General features: G+C 27.6%; 1 protein-coding gene across 18 annotated transcripts in view; it reads left to right on the top strand.

The window, feature by feature from the left end:
- The window catches only part of LOC111295960 (putative disease resistance RPP13-like protein 1), a 38,783-nt gene that overhangs the window by 4,223 nt on the left and 17,437 nt on the right, over positions 1-17,123 (top strand). For 3 of the 18 annotated variants that reach the window (XM_089740764.1, XM_022889843.2, XM_089740749.1), the window contains 12 exons: positions 288-592; positions 690-785; positions 1,152-1,255; positions 1,359-1,528; positions 1,630-1,660; positions 2,461-2,802; positions 4,059-4,249; positions 5,333-5,598; positions 6,528-6,603; positions 6,713-6,780; positions 6,895-7,059; positions 7,171-7,653. The gene's annotated coding sequence lies outside the window, so the exon portion shown is untranslated. Of the gene's footprint in view, positions 1-287; positions 786-902; positions 1,019-1,151; positions 1,256-1,358; positions 1,529-1,629; positions 1,661-2,460; positions 2,803-3,394; positions 3,495-4,058; positions 4,250-5,332; positions 5,599-6,527; positions 6,604-6,712; positions 6,781-6,894; positions 7,060-7,170; positions 7,654-17,123 lie in introns of those variants that run through there. The other 15 variants (XM_089740754.1, XM_089740751.1, XM_089740761.1 and 12 more) reach the window with 15 other exon arrangements.

Genomic DNA, 17,123 nt, shown 5'->3' with positions numbered 1-17,123 from the left:
TATTTATTTATTCATTTTTCTTTAAAAAATTCTTAATTGATAGAAGTTCGTGGACTGTTTTTTTTTTTTTCTTGAATTCTAATGCCAAATTCTAAATTACTTTTATGATACAAGGGTTGACTATTGCTTAATTTGCTTCAAAATCTTATATAGCTTTCCTTGATTCTTTTTTTTTTTTTTTTTAAGAATCAGTTGCAAATTCAGTTTATGGTTCTCATTCAAATGAAGTTCCCTGTTGTATGATTTGCTTTAATCTGGAGATTAATGGCCTCATTTTTCTATCCCAGAATTATCTGCATGGAAGTTTTCAATACTTGGATGGATTGGCGTCAAGCTCTGCATACTTCATTTGAAATTTTGGTTTCGTAGAGCTGCAATGTTGATTTGCTCAGATTTCACCTCAATAAAGAATAAGGATTTCAACTCCTTCCTCTCTTCTCACGAAATCATTGGCAACCATATTCTTTAATCAGACCAGAACCGCTGTCTTACTTATCATGATGATTCATTCAATCCAAGGACTGCTCCTTTTGAAAGAGCTCTTAGTTTGAAGGTTTTCAGTAGTAGTAACTGTGGATCATAACTTCCATAGGTTTGTTTTTTGAGCAACTAGGTCACTTGGTTTTGGTGATGAGTGACTTGAAGTCAGATCAAAAGGGCTGCAATAATGTAAGAATCTTCTTATGCAGACATGGATGTATATTGCCATACCAGTTTTTTTATATGCTGGAGAGAGGATAATTCGAGCTATAAGATCTGAATTTTCTGACGTGGAAATTTTGAAGGTAATGTTGATTAGATTTATCTCAATTTCTGCAACAATTACTAAATGAGAAGAGAAGTTTAGATGCATATCACCTTGTTAAAACCCTCCCTTTTGTTGCTTCTAATTCCAAATGTAGGCAACCCTATATCCAGGAAAAGTGTTGTCCCTCAAACTGAGAAAACCAGAAGGTTTTAGTCACAAGAGTGGCATGTAAATTTTCATCCAGTGCCCTCGAACATCACCCTTTGAATGGTAGATTATATGATATATTTTGAAGCTTTTATTCCCTCTTTGTTGATTGGCAATAGCTTATTGTTCAATAATCTTTCAATTTTTTATTCTGTAGCACCCTGAGTGATCATCTTATACTTTTTTTGTTTCACAGGCACCCATTTTTCACTAACTTGCGGACCAGAAGATGATCAATTAAGTGTGCATATTAGAACTCTTGGAGACTGGAGCTATCAGCTATATGGTCTCTTCCAGGAGGTAAATATATGTGAAAAAATTAACAGGTTCTATATTCAAATAAGAGAGCAAAAACCTGAATGAACTATACTTTCAATCTTTGTTTTCCGGGCAAAACCAACAGGACTGAAGCTGTATCCCAAAATTTATATCGATGGACCTTAAGGTGCTGCTTCCCAAGACCATGTCAAGTATGACATTGTGGTTATGGTTGGCCTTGGGATAGGAGTCACAACTTTCATTAGCATCCTCAAAAATGTTGCTAGCAGTCTCAAAAAATCAAACATTGATCATGTAATAACTTCACTTTTATTCTACAAGCTGTTCTTATAAAACATGATTCAAGTAAGCTTCAGTTCTTGGATTGACAGAAAGTGTTTCTAACCATAATGCAGGCAGCTTGCAGGGAAGGCAGCATTGACAAAGGTCCATTAAAAGCTTAACTTTATTTGGTTACAAGATAGCAAAGCTCTTTTACTTGGATCATGGATGTCATGAAGGAAAAATCAGAAACAAACCAAAAGCAGCTAAATCTCAACAGAATCTTTATTAATTCATTGAACAAACTGAAATATTTTACTTAGATGCATCCTAGTTATTATGCTTAAACTGTTAATCGTGAAAATCTTCAAAGCTTGATCACAAAACTTAGCTGAATTGGTTCATGCAGTCACTCCAAGAGATGGCATCTACTATATGGGTTCAAATCCCAACACCTGCAACTCCTCTTATCTCCAATCTGGCCTTCTTTGTTAAAAAAAAAAAAAAATTGAAGTCTTTTCCTTAAGCATTGTCTATAGTCTGTTGTAGAGGTGTTCAATTTCCTAACCACTTTATATCTAGAGGGGTATGCACAGTCGACTTTAATCAGCATTATACAATTACTGTATCATGCCAAGAATGGAATTGACATTGTGTCTGGAACCACAAATTTTAGATTTCATTTGGAAATCTCCATTTGAGAAGGTGGAGTTGAATTTCAAACGCTGTAGAAATTATGTGGTAATGCTCATAAGTACATGACTTATATAATTCCATTTAAATACATATATTTGGTAAATTTCTCTTGAATAGTGAATTCCAGATACATCTTTTTATACTCTCTTTAATGCAATGACTGCAATCATCCTTAAAAATTGAACATCAAATCAAATTTATAATTCACTCTGCCAAATTCTTGTTTCCAAGTGAAAACGTTTATATTTTAACAATTCTTGAAATGGCAGGAATGGCTTTTTTCTGAAGACAAGAAAGAATGTGGAACATTCTCTCATGCTGAAGAATGGTACTGTCATAAGCTACTCGACATCTTGCCCTTTCAATGAACTTGAGCATAATGAAGGAGGACAAGTTGTGGGTTAACTTCGAATTGCAGCAATCAAGGAATTGAAGTTGGTTGAATTTGATTTGTTGCCTTTTAAGGGACTGCTTTGTGGTCTGCACAATGTGAAAATTAGAGATTGCAATACTCCCAGCTCAAGGAACTAGTATGGTGTCATTCCAATGGAGAGGTGGATACCTGCATAATTCACTCTACGCTAGCTGTGAACCGTTTAGTCATCACTGAGGTGCAGTATTTCTCTCTTTTTATGTAGCAATTTCATAATTTATTTAATTGATTTTATTCAATCTTCATAAAGAGAAAAAGTACTTGTTGAGTTTTTTGGGTAAAACAAATCAAATATTGCATACGATTGTGGCGTATTGTATTCACTTCAAACACCATTAATGTGCTTTTAGATGATTTTAGATGATTTTGCTTTTAGATGGAATTAAATCTACTTCTGATACTTTAATTTTTGGCAAATTGCTTTACTTTTACGGGCTACCATCACCCTAGCTACTTTTGAGCGTTGTTGCAAATTCTAATTCATGATTGCCATCAAAATCAAGTTCTTCTTCCATAAGTTGCCAGGCTGGAGGTGCAATAGCTCATTTTTCTATCCTGGAATTATCTGCATGACAGCTTTGCGTCAAGCTCTGCATAGGTCATTTTAAATTTGGATTTCCTGAAGCAGCAATGCCTATGTGCATAGATTTTAAATCAATAAAGAAAAATGACCTTTACTCCTTCATTCTCTTGGATGGTATGAAATCCGTGACTGCCATATTCTCTAGTTCATAATGCAAGCTCTTTCTTCCTTTCCATGATTCATTCAGTTCAAGGACTACTCAAGCAACTTGAACAGCTGCTCCTCTTAAAAGATCTCTCCACTTGAGGGTTTTCCTGATTAGCTAGTATGGATCCTAGCTTTCATGGGTACATTCTTTTAGCAACTAAGCCATCTAATTTCAAGAAATTTTATATTGCATTTGTCAATTTACAGTTTAGAAGATGAATTTGGATTTCAAATGTAGTAGAAATTATGCGTATTACTCGTGAATATATGAGTTGTATAATTACATTCGAGTATATGGATTTATAGAATGACTCAAAGTAATGAATTTAAAATACCAAGATGACAAAGTGAATTCCAAATGCATCCTTTTATACTCCCTCAAATGTAATGACTACGCTCATTCTCAAAAAATTGACAACCAAATCAAATTCAAATTCACCCTCTCAAATACTTGTTTCGAAATGACAAAGCTGTGTGTCTATGCTTTTTGTTGGTTCACTCTAACAGGCCGTCAGTTGCTTTTTAAGGAATGCCTCATCACTGGCCTCCTGTTACTTCTGAAATTCTGTTACAAATTTGAGTTGATTATTTTCATTTATTTGAATATTTTTCCTCTTATTTCACAGCCTTTTGAATCCAATTCCTTCTTATGATTTAGCTGGTTTAACAATAAAATGTGTATTGAGTTTTTATGATTTTTGCAGTAGGAGATTGAGGCTGGTAGAGAATGAAGAATCAGTTTTGGCTCAGAGGTTCTACTTTGAGAGTGAAGATGAGGAAGCTGAGGAAATTGTTTAACAGACATAAACGAGAAGATGATGGAAATGTATCTAATGCTTCTTCAGCAGCAGAACAACCCCAAGTCTCACGACACTTCATGGCCTCAAAGCTACAGGTCATTTCTCTTTTCATATGCTTGCACGATTGTATTGCTGCTCTGTTTCTCTTTGCTTTGTTCTATGCACTTTCAAAAGTTAAGTTTCATAGCAGTCTGGCTTTTTTTCTTTTTTTCAAGTATTCTTTTACTTAATCTTCAAGAGTTAAGATTAGAAATAGCCACAAAAAAAATTTTAATGTTTACTTTTCTCTTTCTGGGATAGAAATTTTTGTTAATATCATTACTTTGATTTGCTGTTCTTGATGAGGATTAGCTTGTGTGTTTGGTATAAGAGATGTTACATGAAAGAGTATAAAAATAAAGTACGGGTAGATTTAAGCATATCTTTAAGCTTGCAAATAGTAGCATATTCTGGTATACAAAATTTTGCCAAATTTGTGTAAGTTGAAAAGTACTGAATTCAAAGTAAGCTAATATTATTTCTGTAGAAGTGGATGTGACATTAGTAAGTGTTATAGAACCTTTAATCTGTGTAGTATTTGATAGTTGAATATGTAGAAAAACACTTATTTACAGTTGATTGTAATTTTGTAGTCTGTATATTTATATTTGTATCTCTAGAATTAAGTATTTGTATCTTTAGAATTAATAAAAAAAAATTAGGATAGATAATTCCTCAATTATAGGATCGATTTTTAGGAAAATTTAGTTTTCTAATTTACCCACTAGTTAGTTGTTTTATATAAACCTAAGGTGCCTGTATAATTCTTTATGAACAGTTTTTCAATATACATTCAATTTTACTCTTAGTTTTTTACACAGTTTTATTTCTTAGTTTTTTCACATCATATCAGAGCCAAGACTTTATTTCTGTTGCCCTTTCCTAACTTGTCATGTGGAAGGCTTCTTTCATCTTCACCTACATGTGATGGGGGCCTGTTGAAGTGGGTTATCCCACGACTAATAAATTTTCAATTTTCTGTAGCCTTATATTTAAATTGGACCCCTCCACTTCTGCCAATTGATTTTAAGTTGGATATTTAATAGAATCCAGTGAAAAAAGGTGTTATTTAGTCACATCTTTGAGGCATTGCTTCCATTTCGAGCATCAAATGTTTATGGCTTCTGTTAAAGTTTCAGGCAATCTATCGATCTGTACAGTAGTATACCATCTTCAAATATCCGGTTTTTGGGCGCTCCTGCACCTTCAAGTTTAGGCAGTTTCTTTCTTGCCTCAAAGGCACCTCTGCTACCAAGGGTAGATGATCAAATACAGCCACAAAGTCATAGTTCGTACTCTCTGTTAACTCTGATCCATCAAGTAGACAATCTTTAAGAGTCGATGAGAAAACATCTAAGGTCTCCCATGAACATCCAGAGCTCATATGGGCAAGCTTTGCTAAATGGTTAGTTGCATAACTTTTGGCCATTCTCTTAGATTGGTGAAAATTTTAAGCTGTTTGGTTCTCTTGAATGTTGCATTTTGAGAATTACTTCATACCCGAAAAAGGGATGTTAACATTGCTTTGTTTCCGGCAGATAAGTAAAATTGTTTTTTGCTTGTGGATTATAGGGGAGAGTGGAAATAATTTCATCCAATTCTTCACATGCTGTGTTAGAAAATCGACAACCTTATGATGAAATAAAATAGCCTTGAGCAGATCATTGTTCCTTTTGTTATAAGATTTCATTGAGGTTATATCATTTGGTGATTTCCAATATTTCCCTAGTAATAGTGACTCATAATTGCTTAGTTCTCGTTAATACTGTTCCTATTATCCTTTCGGAGTTTTTCAAGTTATTGAGATGTATTATCGGAGCTTGAACTTTGTAGATCTCAGCAACTTACAGAACTTGACAATGGCAGGGTAATTTTATCCTTTCTGTGGGTTACACTATGAAAATGTGTTTTTTTGTTGTACCAGAAAGGCTCACAACCCTCCATGTCTTATTGCTTGCTGTTTATGTTTTTCTCTTTAAGTTCTTAATGGCCAAGTGAAAAGTATTTCGCCACATTCTTAACAGACATTCTATCAAGCTCTTCCTGTAATGGACTTACAACAAAGCAAATGCTGGTAACTTGAGGCAATAACTAACTACTTTTATCAAAATTTTGGAGGCCTTTTTGCTAGAAATTTTATGCTAGTTTGAAGTTAAAACCATGCCAACTAGGTAAAGTCATTAGTGCACCATTTTTAGAACATACTTCATAATTTGAACAAATACTTTTCTGATTGCTTTATTGAAGTCGGGCACAACTAAGGTTAACATTGTTTCTTCTTTGGTTGGTGCTAAAAGTAGTGTCCATAATACATTAGGTGACTTTTGCTTTCAGGGATATAAATTAGACATGCAACTAGCAATCTTCAATTTTTATGCATTTTGTGCAAGGCTACCTGTTGCTATTTGAGGTATGCCTCAACATTTGCTAGAAATTTTTGAGTTGATTGTCTCTAGGTAATTAGGGCCCCCTTCTGATTTGCTTAGTTTTTCTTAATAGTGCTTCTATTATCCTTTCAGAGTTTTTCAAGTTATTGAGATGTATTAGCAGAGTTTCTACTAAAGCACCTGCAACTAATCAAATGCAGGTAACTCTTGCCTGTAACTAATTATTATTATCAAACATTGAAGGTCTTTTTTCAAGAAATTTCATACTAATTTGAACATGTTATACGGTAAACTTTTGGCTTTAATGATGTCAGCCGCAACTAAAGCTTCAATTGGATGCTTCTATGGTTAGTGCTGAAAGATATGTTTCCATAACACGGAGGTGACTTCAAGTTTCTGGGATGGATAGTACGTAGACTAGCAACTAGTGATCTTCTATGTTTGCGCATTGCATTCCAAGCTGGAAGTTGCTATTTGAGGTATGCCTCATAACTTGCTTCCTGTTATAAGAAATTATTGCAAACTTGAGTCGATTATTGCTGGTTAGCTAATCTATTTTGGAGCTAAGATAGAAGCTTGCTTTTTTCAAGATTATGCACCTCGAAAATTGTCTACTACCAGCTTCAGCAAGTGGTGGAATGTGTTTGTAGCAAGTGGATATGCTTCATCTTAAATTTTGGATTGTCAAAGGCAACCTCGAGGATGATCTTACATTGTTTCGCACTCCTCGTATTGGTTATGATTGGGATATTGATTCGTTTCTTTTGGAACTATTAGAGTTGAATAACAACCACAATCCCAACTACACACCTGGCAGGCATTTTCATAAGTGTTCTACAGATTCAACAGAAAGGAAGGAGAGGAAGGTGTGGAAGAAGTCCTTTTCAAACCCATTGTGTATGCTGAATCGAAAATGAAATGTTTTATGTGAATGAAGTGAGATATCGATTATAAACTTTTGTTAATATGTTGTAAACTTTTGGGGTGAATCGTTTCCCCAACGGACTTGACATGGTTGGAGCTTTCAAGAACAACCGAATTATCTGATATATGTCATCAATATGTTTTTTTCATCCAGATATGCTTTCTGTTTTTGTCTTCAGAGTGATTAAAGGTAGCAACTGAGCAAAATTGAAGTAGTTGGTGGGACTTGCATGACAAACAAGCTCATAATCAAACTGAAATGGTAATTATTGATCTTCAATTTGTTGTGCTGTGTTTCTGGTTGCCACTTCCATCCTGTTACTTGTATTGCAAATTTGAGTTGGTTATTGTCGTTTATTTAAGTTAGGATTAATGTTGTTCAACTTAAATTATTGTGAAATTTTTAATGTAATATTTGAATTTAAAAAATTTTTAAATACAATATTTAAAACTGTGAATTTATAGTTAATGTGATATTCATTGTAATGTGACTAATTTTAAATGAAAGTATGTGATGAATAAATAATTTTTTAATTATCACATTAATTAACATTTTATAGTTTAAGTATTACATTAAAAATTTTTAAAGTTGTGTAATTCAAAAGCAATTTATGACACTATCCTTTTATTTAAGTTACTTCCGCATCCAAATTTACTTTTTTTTTTTTCAAGATTTATGCATTATGAATGTTTTAACCGTGATGGAAAAAAAAAAATTTTCCTTACAAATTTTGCTCACAGACAATGGTTGTGAGTGATGTATTTGTGATAAAAAAAAAAAAATTATGATTCAATGAATTCAAAATATGCAATGCATAAGGCATAACACTACGCTTGGTTATACTGTGATGGATTATTATACAATTAGCTAGAATTTTAAACTCTTTGAATAAGTTTCGCTTTCAATAATTTATACGTTTTTACTTTGAAAAAAAAAGGTGTAACAAAAAACTTAAAAATGAGGTTGTTTAATTTAAAGGTTTCGAATTTAAATTTTAAAAAAACTAAAATATATAAGATAAAAATAAATTTCTCTCACATTATGTAATCTAAAATTATATATAATTATTTTAATAATTAGGATTATTATTTATATATAGATAAAATTGTTAAGAAAAATTTACTATCAAACCCTTTATATATATATAATGTTTGATAATGTCAACAGTTTTATCGTATGGTGCAATGATTACTCCTTGTTTGAGATATACATTATTAACATAACTACTTATGAAGTTGTCATAAATTATTGAAAAATTGCATGAATTAGGTCATCTTTATTTCTATTCTTTATTAAAATTAGTAATTTTAGTCATTTTATTAGACAACTTTTAAATAACTTAACATCTATTGTAAAATCAATAACAATAAAGAAAGAATGTATACCTATTTTCAATTATAAAAACATCAAGCCATATTTAATTACCTCTTTATTTTGTTTTCTATGAAGTTTTGAAAATAATTATGATTAATCAATGAATATTTATAAATAATATAACAATAATTCAAATTGATAACACCAAAAAGTGTAAATAAACATATTATTAAATCATATTTCATTTATCATCATTGACATATGTTAGATCATTTACGTATCTCCATAACAAATCAAATATTACACGAGCTATAATCAATATAAGTCATAAATATGTGAAAAAAATAAAAATAAATTTAGAAGATTTTATTGGATTAAAACGATCAAAATTGGTTTATCTACGACTCATTCTCTTTGTAATTCTTTTGCTATCATCAATTGAAAATTTTTTTTATTAGAAAACACTTAGGGAAGGTTTTTAAACAATAGAAAACAAATTTTAATTTGATTTCAAGATAGGATGTCATTTAAAATCAATTTGATAAAATAATTTACGCAAATTAACAATGGCAATAGTTGCAATAATTGAAGAAACTTTGTGGGGTGATAATAATGATTAACTCAATAAGAAAAGCAAGAAAGACCTAGGTTTCTTTCGAATGAAAGTTTATTAACAAATTGAAAAGGAAAATACTATAAAAATAAGCTTTTTAAAGGAAATTGAAAGGGCTTTTGGAAGCCTACCCTCGTTTCCTTGGAAACTAATCTTTTTCATTGTTAATTTTTTTAGAAAATCAATAGAAAGTTAACAAAATCAATAAAAAATGGAAGGCAACAGTATCGAAGATCTTAAATAAAATCAATATTCTTCCTCCTTGAATGATTTATTGAATGGAAGGGGTAATAAAACTTTAATCAAAGGAAATCAAAGAACAAAAAAAAAAAATCAATAACATATATGGAAGGTAAAAGGATGAGATTAAATTTCTTACTCCTAGAAATATTGGTTTAATGGAATAAATGGTGAAAAAATTTAAAAACGGGTGAGGGTTTTTAGTTTTTCACATAATAAAATAAATTTTATTTAAAACACAAATAATTAAAATAAAAAAGTACACATGACACATTCTTAGAATCTTGCAAATGAAAATAATATATTGTTTGATTTTAAATATTTCTTGTCACATATTTGCAATTAATGCATGACAAAAATAGTTAAAAGTAAATAACCTTTATTTACTAAATAATTAAATAACCTTTTCTACCTAAAAAGTACTTTTTTTCTTTGTTTTATAAATTATAACCTAACTTAAGTCTTTTTCATTATTATTTTTTTGGCCCTTAAGTAGCTAATTAAATAAGTAAATATGTATATAAAGTATACACTCAAATTTGTAGAAATTTACCGTAGAACTTATATCTAAATGAATTTATAGTGCATCATTATAAAAGCTAATGAAACGATGGATGTGAATTTCCATGACTACCAATAATTTTCTAGTTAGGTTAAGAAAATAGAAATATAAAAGGAACTAAAAAAATCAGTTGCAATGGACACATGTAAAAATTTTTGGTATTTAAAATTATCAATTATTAAATTGAAACTACAAATTCAATGTTTTATAAATCAAATAAACGACTATTAATATAAATAAATTTTGTCATAGTGTAAATTGGAATTATCAGAAGCCGACTTCAAGAAAGAAAACCCAAAAACAATCCTTTTGGTTATAAGATTGGGGTAGGATGGTGTGAAGTCGACAAAAAAAATATGGGGAAAAGGAAAGAAGCCCACCAATTTTTTTTTTTATTAAGTTTTGTTAGTGAAAAGGCCCACCTATATTGAAAGAGAGAGATGTGACTTAATAATTAATTGATGGGTGAAGGTTTTGTCAGGGAAGAGTTTGGGCAAGGACAAGATTGAAGTCATTTTCAGTATTTGATTCATCTTCAACTGTTTTCCTCTGATCCAATTAGATCTAAGAATACGGTGCTACAGCATGAATATAATATAAAAAATTAAAATAAAATTAATATAATTTAAAATTTTAATAATTATTATATATTTAATAAAATAAAAAAATATTTTATATTTTTATATTGATATAAATTATAATATATAATTTTTGTGTAAAATACGAGATTAATATATAAATTTTAATATTAGGTCAAATATAAATAAATAGTTACTCAATTTTGAAAAAATTTTTAAAATAATTACTTAAGTATTAATTTTTTTAATTTAATCACTTAAATTTAAATAAATGTATTTTTTTATCACTTAACCATTAATGACTAACCATGTACTAATGTGACACTTCAACGTTAGTTGTCAAATGCCACATGGCATTACATATCATTTAATAAGTCACAGGATATTACTGATATGGTGTTATAAAATTTAAAAAAATAAATTAATTTTAGACACTTAACTTTTTAAAAATGTCTATTTTAGTCACACAATTTTAAAATTTTATAATTTAGTCACTTATGAATAAGTCCTTAAATTTTATAAAAAAACATAAATAAGTATTTGATATTTTTATTGCATAAAATTAAATTATAAAATTTTTATTTTATTGTAATTATATCATTTAAATTTTTTTAAAAAAAAGAATATTATTCACTTACAAAAATTACTAAAATAATGTTATTTCACATCTTTGTCATTCAACTTATCCAAATAAACTCAACTAAATATTTAATGCTTCATAATGTTGAGATTTAATTTTAATTTTATGTAATAAAATATTAAAAAAATATAGATAACAAAATAAAATAAAAATAATTTATTATATTAAAATTTATAAATCATTGGTGATTAAATCGTTACAAAGTTACATTAAGGGTGACATCGAAATATTAATAATTTCATAAACAATGGTGACCAAATGTAAAAATTTAAAATAGTTACTTAAATTTATTTGGATTAATTGAACAATAAATATTTGAAATAATAATATTTTAGTAAATCTTGACAATTGATTAATATTCTTCTATTTTTCAAATTTAAATGGTATAATTATAATAAATAAAAATTCATAATTTAATTTCATACAATAAAAATATTGAATATTTCTTTTTATTTTTTTTATAAAATTCAATGACTTATTCAAGTATTATTCTAATATATTTCAATAAATAACATAAATAATAAAATATTTTATTATATTAAATTTCATAAACATCGGTAATCAACTCATTATAAATTCACAATGATAATGAGTCATTTAGAATGAAGACCATAATATTAATAAATTTCATATTTCCTAATGCCAAGGTTTTAATTATAATAAATTTCATCTATATTTCTTTTAATAATTTATTGCATGACATTAAATTTATGAATTTTTATTATAATTAGAATCTCAACATTAAAAAATATGAAATACTTATTTCAACTGATTCAAATGCAATAAATGATAAAGATTTGAAATAAAGTTGTTTTAGTAATTTTGGTATTGGATAATATTCATCAAATTTTCAAATTTAAATGATATAATTACAATAAAATAAAAAATTTATAATTTAGTTTCATGAAATAAAAATATCAATGCATATTTTTATTTTCTTATAAAAATTGAGGAACTATTTGTTAGTAATTAAATTGTAAATATTTAAAATTAAGTGATCAATATAGAAATTTTTATAAAATTAAGTGATCAAAATTTAGTTATTTATTTCAAAATTTATAATGTCATGTTAGCAATATTACGTGGCTTGTCAAATGAGGTGACAATAACATGTGATACTGACAATTGACGTGGCACTGTTAAATCTATATATCATTAATCATTAATCATTTAGTGACCAAAATAAACATTTATACAAATTTAAGTGATTAAATTGAAAATTTTAATACTTATCTAATCATCTTAAGAAAACCTTTAAAATTTAATAACTCGTCATAGAGTTTTTTTTAATATTTTATACATATAAATACTCAAATTTTCATATTCATGTCTACTTTAAGCTGATGCGTCTAGTTAAAGGCTCACTCGCTTATAGCTCTGGGTCAATTATTAGATTGTCTACAATGTTTGATAATTTTTGTGAGATTATCCTCTTCTAGTTCCTTGTTTGTTAACTTTTGTTGAGAAAAAAGTGAAAGAAAAAATATATTAAAAATATTTGTAATTTATTATTATTATTATTATTGTTATTATTATTAAATTACAGGTCATGATTAGTATTAAAAAGCATAAAAGAAAATTGAAATTAAAATCAATCAAGAGCAGTTACTTATTCTAAAATTGATTTGGACTTTCTAATCGTTTAAGTCACGCTTGATTTTGAACAAATTTTCAATAGTGACATTGATAGGACAATATACCACTAAGGTGACAATCGTGTCATACTGTTGCCAATTCTATCACTAACTGGAAAAATTGCCTGAACAACTTGAATATTTCTTCCATCATGCTAATCCAAGCTAGAATTTGTTGAGAAAACGATCAATTTTGATTGTAGCTTAGCTTTTTCTTATAGCTTTAGCCCTTTGTTTGTTAATGCGGTGGTGAGGATTTTGGCTGCATTCGAGTTGTCGTTTCGATATTAAATTCATATCAAATAATATCTTAATTTTATTTATTGTTCTCTTAACAATTTTTTTGAATATTCTAACAAAATTATAATCACGTAACTCTGAATTCATGATAAAGTGTTTTATATTTGGTGTATGATGTTCATGTTTGTGGTTTTTCATAAATCTAGAGCAAACAGGAATTTTTAACTTTAAAAGCCACAGAGCTTGGTTAACTAATTGTAAATTTCGACAATATAATTTTGTTAAATGTGGACATTGAAATTAGTTCTAATAATTAATATATTTATATTTATTTATTTCGTATTTAATATTTATAAAAAAATAAAAATTATTATGCTGTAACTTATATTGATACATATGAGATATAATTTTTTTTTATTAAATATATAATTTTAATTAAAATTTTAAATTGTGGTTAAAATTTTCGGATATAATTGAAATGAACAAATTTGACAAAATGGACACGTATTATTGTTTAAAGGATAAGTCAAGGCCTAATGTTAACCACCTAGTTACATTTTATAACTGGGCTTATCAAACAGGGTTTGTGATCTTTCCCTGCTGAGCCGTAAGATTTTTACTACGTTAAAATCCAAACGAGGTTAACAACTTGAGAGGTTAAACACAAGATTATGAACAAAATATAGATAAAGTTTATTATCTTTATTTTATAGTGATTTAATAAAAATTTTAATAAAACATTCAAATTGATTGATAGATAGAAAGAATTTAATATGAAAATTAATAATATGTACAAAATATTATTTAAAATATTGTTTACTTATTCAATAATAAAAATTTTGTCAAAATATTTATTTAAAAAATATATAAAAAATTATTGTTATTTTTTAATTTTGTATAATTGATTTATGAAATAAAAATTTTCAATCTATTAATTTTAATTTTGATTTAATCATTTGAAAAAAGAAACTAAATAAACTTCACTTAAAAACCTACATAAAGTCTTTTCCCAAAATTATAGGCAGCATAGAAGACCGAGGACATTTTTTTTTTTTTTTTAAATCAAGGCAAAGAAAAGATTCGAGCACCTTTCTCATTTTGTTTTAGGAGAGCAAGCCAACAATGATTAAGTTTATTTGAGAATTACGAGAATTTTAGCTTTAATTTCAAATTAGGTCAAAAGCTTTTAAATAAAATACTAATGGGTATTTAATATTTATAAACACTTATTAACTTTGCTAAAGAAATTTAATTTGATACTTTAGATTACGATATTTGTAAACATTTTATTTCATCCAAAAATTTTGATTTGATTGAGTAATTAAATTTTAAATCAAAAAATAAATTTTGAACTTAAGGATTAAAAACTCAAAAATTTTAATTTTAATTTTAATTATAATCTTAATTTTGATTTTAATTTTAATTTTAATTTGATTTTTTGCCAAAGTATAAATAAAAGTGGGATTTTATAAAAAGGAAAATTTTGGATTTGATTTTAATTCGACCTCGTATTATAGAATTTATCGATGGATCATGCATGAAAATACTTAACTCCCAATTAATGGAAAAAAGGAAAATTCAAAAGAATAAAATCTTGAAGGAAATCTTTATAGATTCGGTAAGATTAATGTTTGATCAAATTGAACAGGGCCATTAAAAAACAAAATTTTGGGGGAAAGCTTGCGAATTATCAAGAGAGGCATCTCACAAGCAATCAGCCACGCCCAATCATTAATCCAACTCCGCTCATACTCTTCTCCAAAACCACATTCTCAAATAACCCAGCACACACAGCTTCAAAGATCAGAAGACAGCAGCAATTCAACAGGGTAAAGATCAACTTGTTTGCTCTTTTGGAAACCCGACCCGTTCCCTTGCAGGTTTATTTATTTATTTATTTTATTCTCTTACTTACTTTATTTATTATTTTTTGTTTTATTATTTTCCTTCATTTTAATTTAATGCTTGATTTTGTATCAATTTTTTATTTTTGCATATTTATTTGTATATTATTTATTACATGAGTTATTACTTAATATTTTATTTGCATGATTTTTACATGAATAATTGTACTTATATTTGCATGATTTATAGCACAATGCTTTTTATATTTGTTGCATGAATATATAATTGCTTGATATTTTGCATGAATTTGCGTGGGTTATTACTTAATATTTTATTTGTGTGATTTATTATTTGTAATATATATTTGCTTGATTATTAATATATTTATATGATTATTATATTTGTATGATTAATATATTATTGCATGATTTTATGATTAATATTATTGTATGATTGCATGATTTAATATATTGCATAATTTATTTAATTTTTTATTTTTGTATGATTTGCATGATAAAAATTTATTTTTGATTAATGTTTAAACAAGATAACATATGACCAATTTGATATAAATTTTGGGTGCAATAAGGTGTTAGTACATTTTTTACACATAACCGACTTTCAACTTTAGTTCTATTAATTTAGATCAAAATTTATTTTTTTAGGGATTCTTAATTCATACTTTAAACAACTTTAAAAAAATATATATTTATATAAGTGATTAATCACACTTAAATTAATAGTAATTCCATGATTTTTGTATTTAATAAGAAAGCTCTTCCAACATAAACATTATGACGATATTAATAGATGTTTTATAAATAGATGTTAACTTTGTCAAGGGAAATTTTTTTTGTACATGAAATTATTAGAGATTGATCGAAATTAAGAATTCAATAATAAACAAATTGCATGGCTTTTGGCGTCATTAAGGATAATTTTTGAATAGGACTATAAACAAACAATATGTTTGACAAATAATTTGTAAACAAGTTAATTTATGTTTGTTATGTTCGTTTATTAAATTTAATAAATAATCATAATAATATTTTAAGATTCGTTAATTAAATAAAATTTAAAAACATGCTTATTTTATTTATTTATTAAAATTAACAAATAATCACATTAACATTTCAAAATATATTAATTAAATAAATAAATTACAAACTTAATAAAATCTATTCATTATCTAATCATTTACAACTCTATTTTTGAGGAGTCATTACACAATTGGCCCAAAAAGGTTGTTTGCCCAAAATTGAGTCGAACTATTGATGATTGAGTTCGCAAATTTCGACCAAAACACAAAGTCCAAGGTTGAGCCTAATCTCAAAAACTCTATCCCAAGTTCACAAAAATCTACTTAAAAACCTGTGGATAATTAAACCAATGACAATTGGGTCAATTTACTTAAAAAGCTTCCATGGCTGTAGAATTTCTAGAGAGTTTATCCCTTGTTAACTTAATGCTGCTACAACGTTTAATACAAAATGATTAGAGGCCAATTGGTGCGAAGATTTCTATTTAACAATGACATCATTAACAGATTACAAGCAATTTTGGGTGAGAGAAGGTCTTATAATTGCAAGATCATTCAACATGCAACAGCTTATTTTCTATTTGAAGATTGGATGGAAATTTCCATTTTCCACACCAACTTTCTCTTTTCTTCATCTTTACTTATTGCATTGGTCACTTCTCACCTAACATTCTCCAATATTTTTCCTACTCCAATCAAATTAAAAATTATATAATGTTTGATTACAATTATAATCTTTATTAAGTATATTTTTTATAAAATAATCCATAAATTAATTAAATTAAAGGTACACAATTTAAAGAGCAAAGTCCTTGATTGATTGATAGACGTCTATATAATTTTGTTTGACTAAATTATTGGTTAGATTTTCAAAAAAAAAAAAAAATCTAGGATTTGAAGAGCCACTCTTCTA

Source organism: Durio zibethinus, chromosome 12 (assembly GCF_047325235.1).
Source record: "Durio zibethinus cultivar Kanyao isolate XHJ-2024 chromosome 12, ASM4732523v1, whole genome shotgun sequence".
NCBI lineage: Eukaryota > Viridiplantae > Streptophyta > Magnoliopsida > Malvales > Malvaceae > Durio > Durio zibethinus.
Note: the sequence above shows the minus strand (reverse complement) of the source record. Positions and strands in the feature narration are given on the sequence as shown.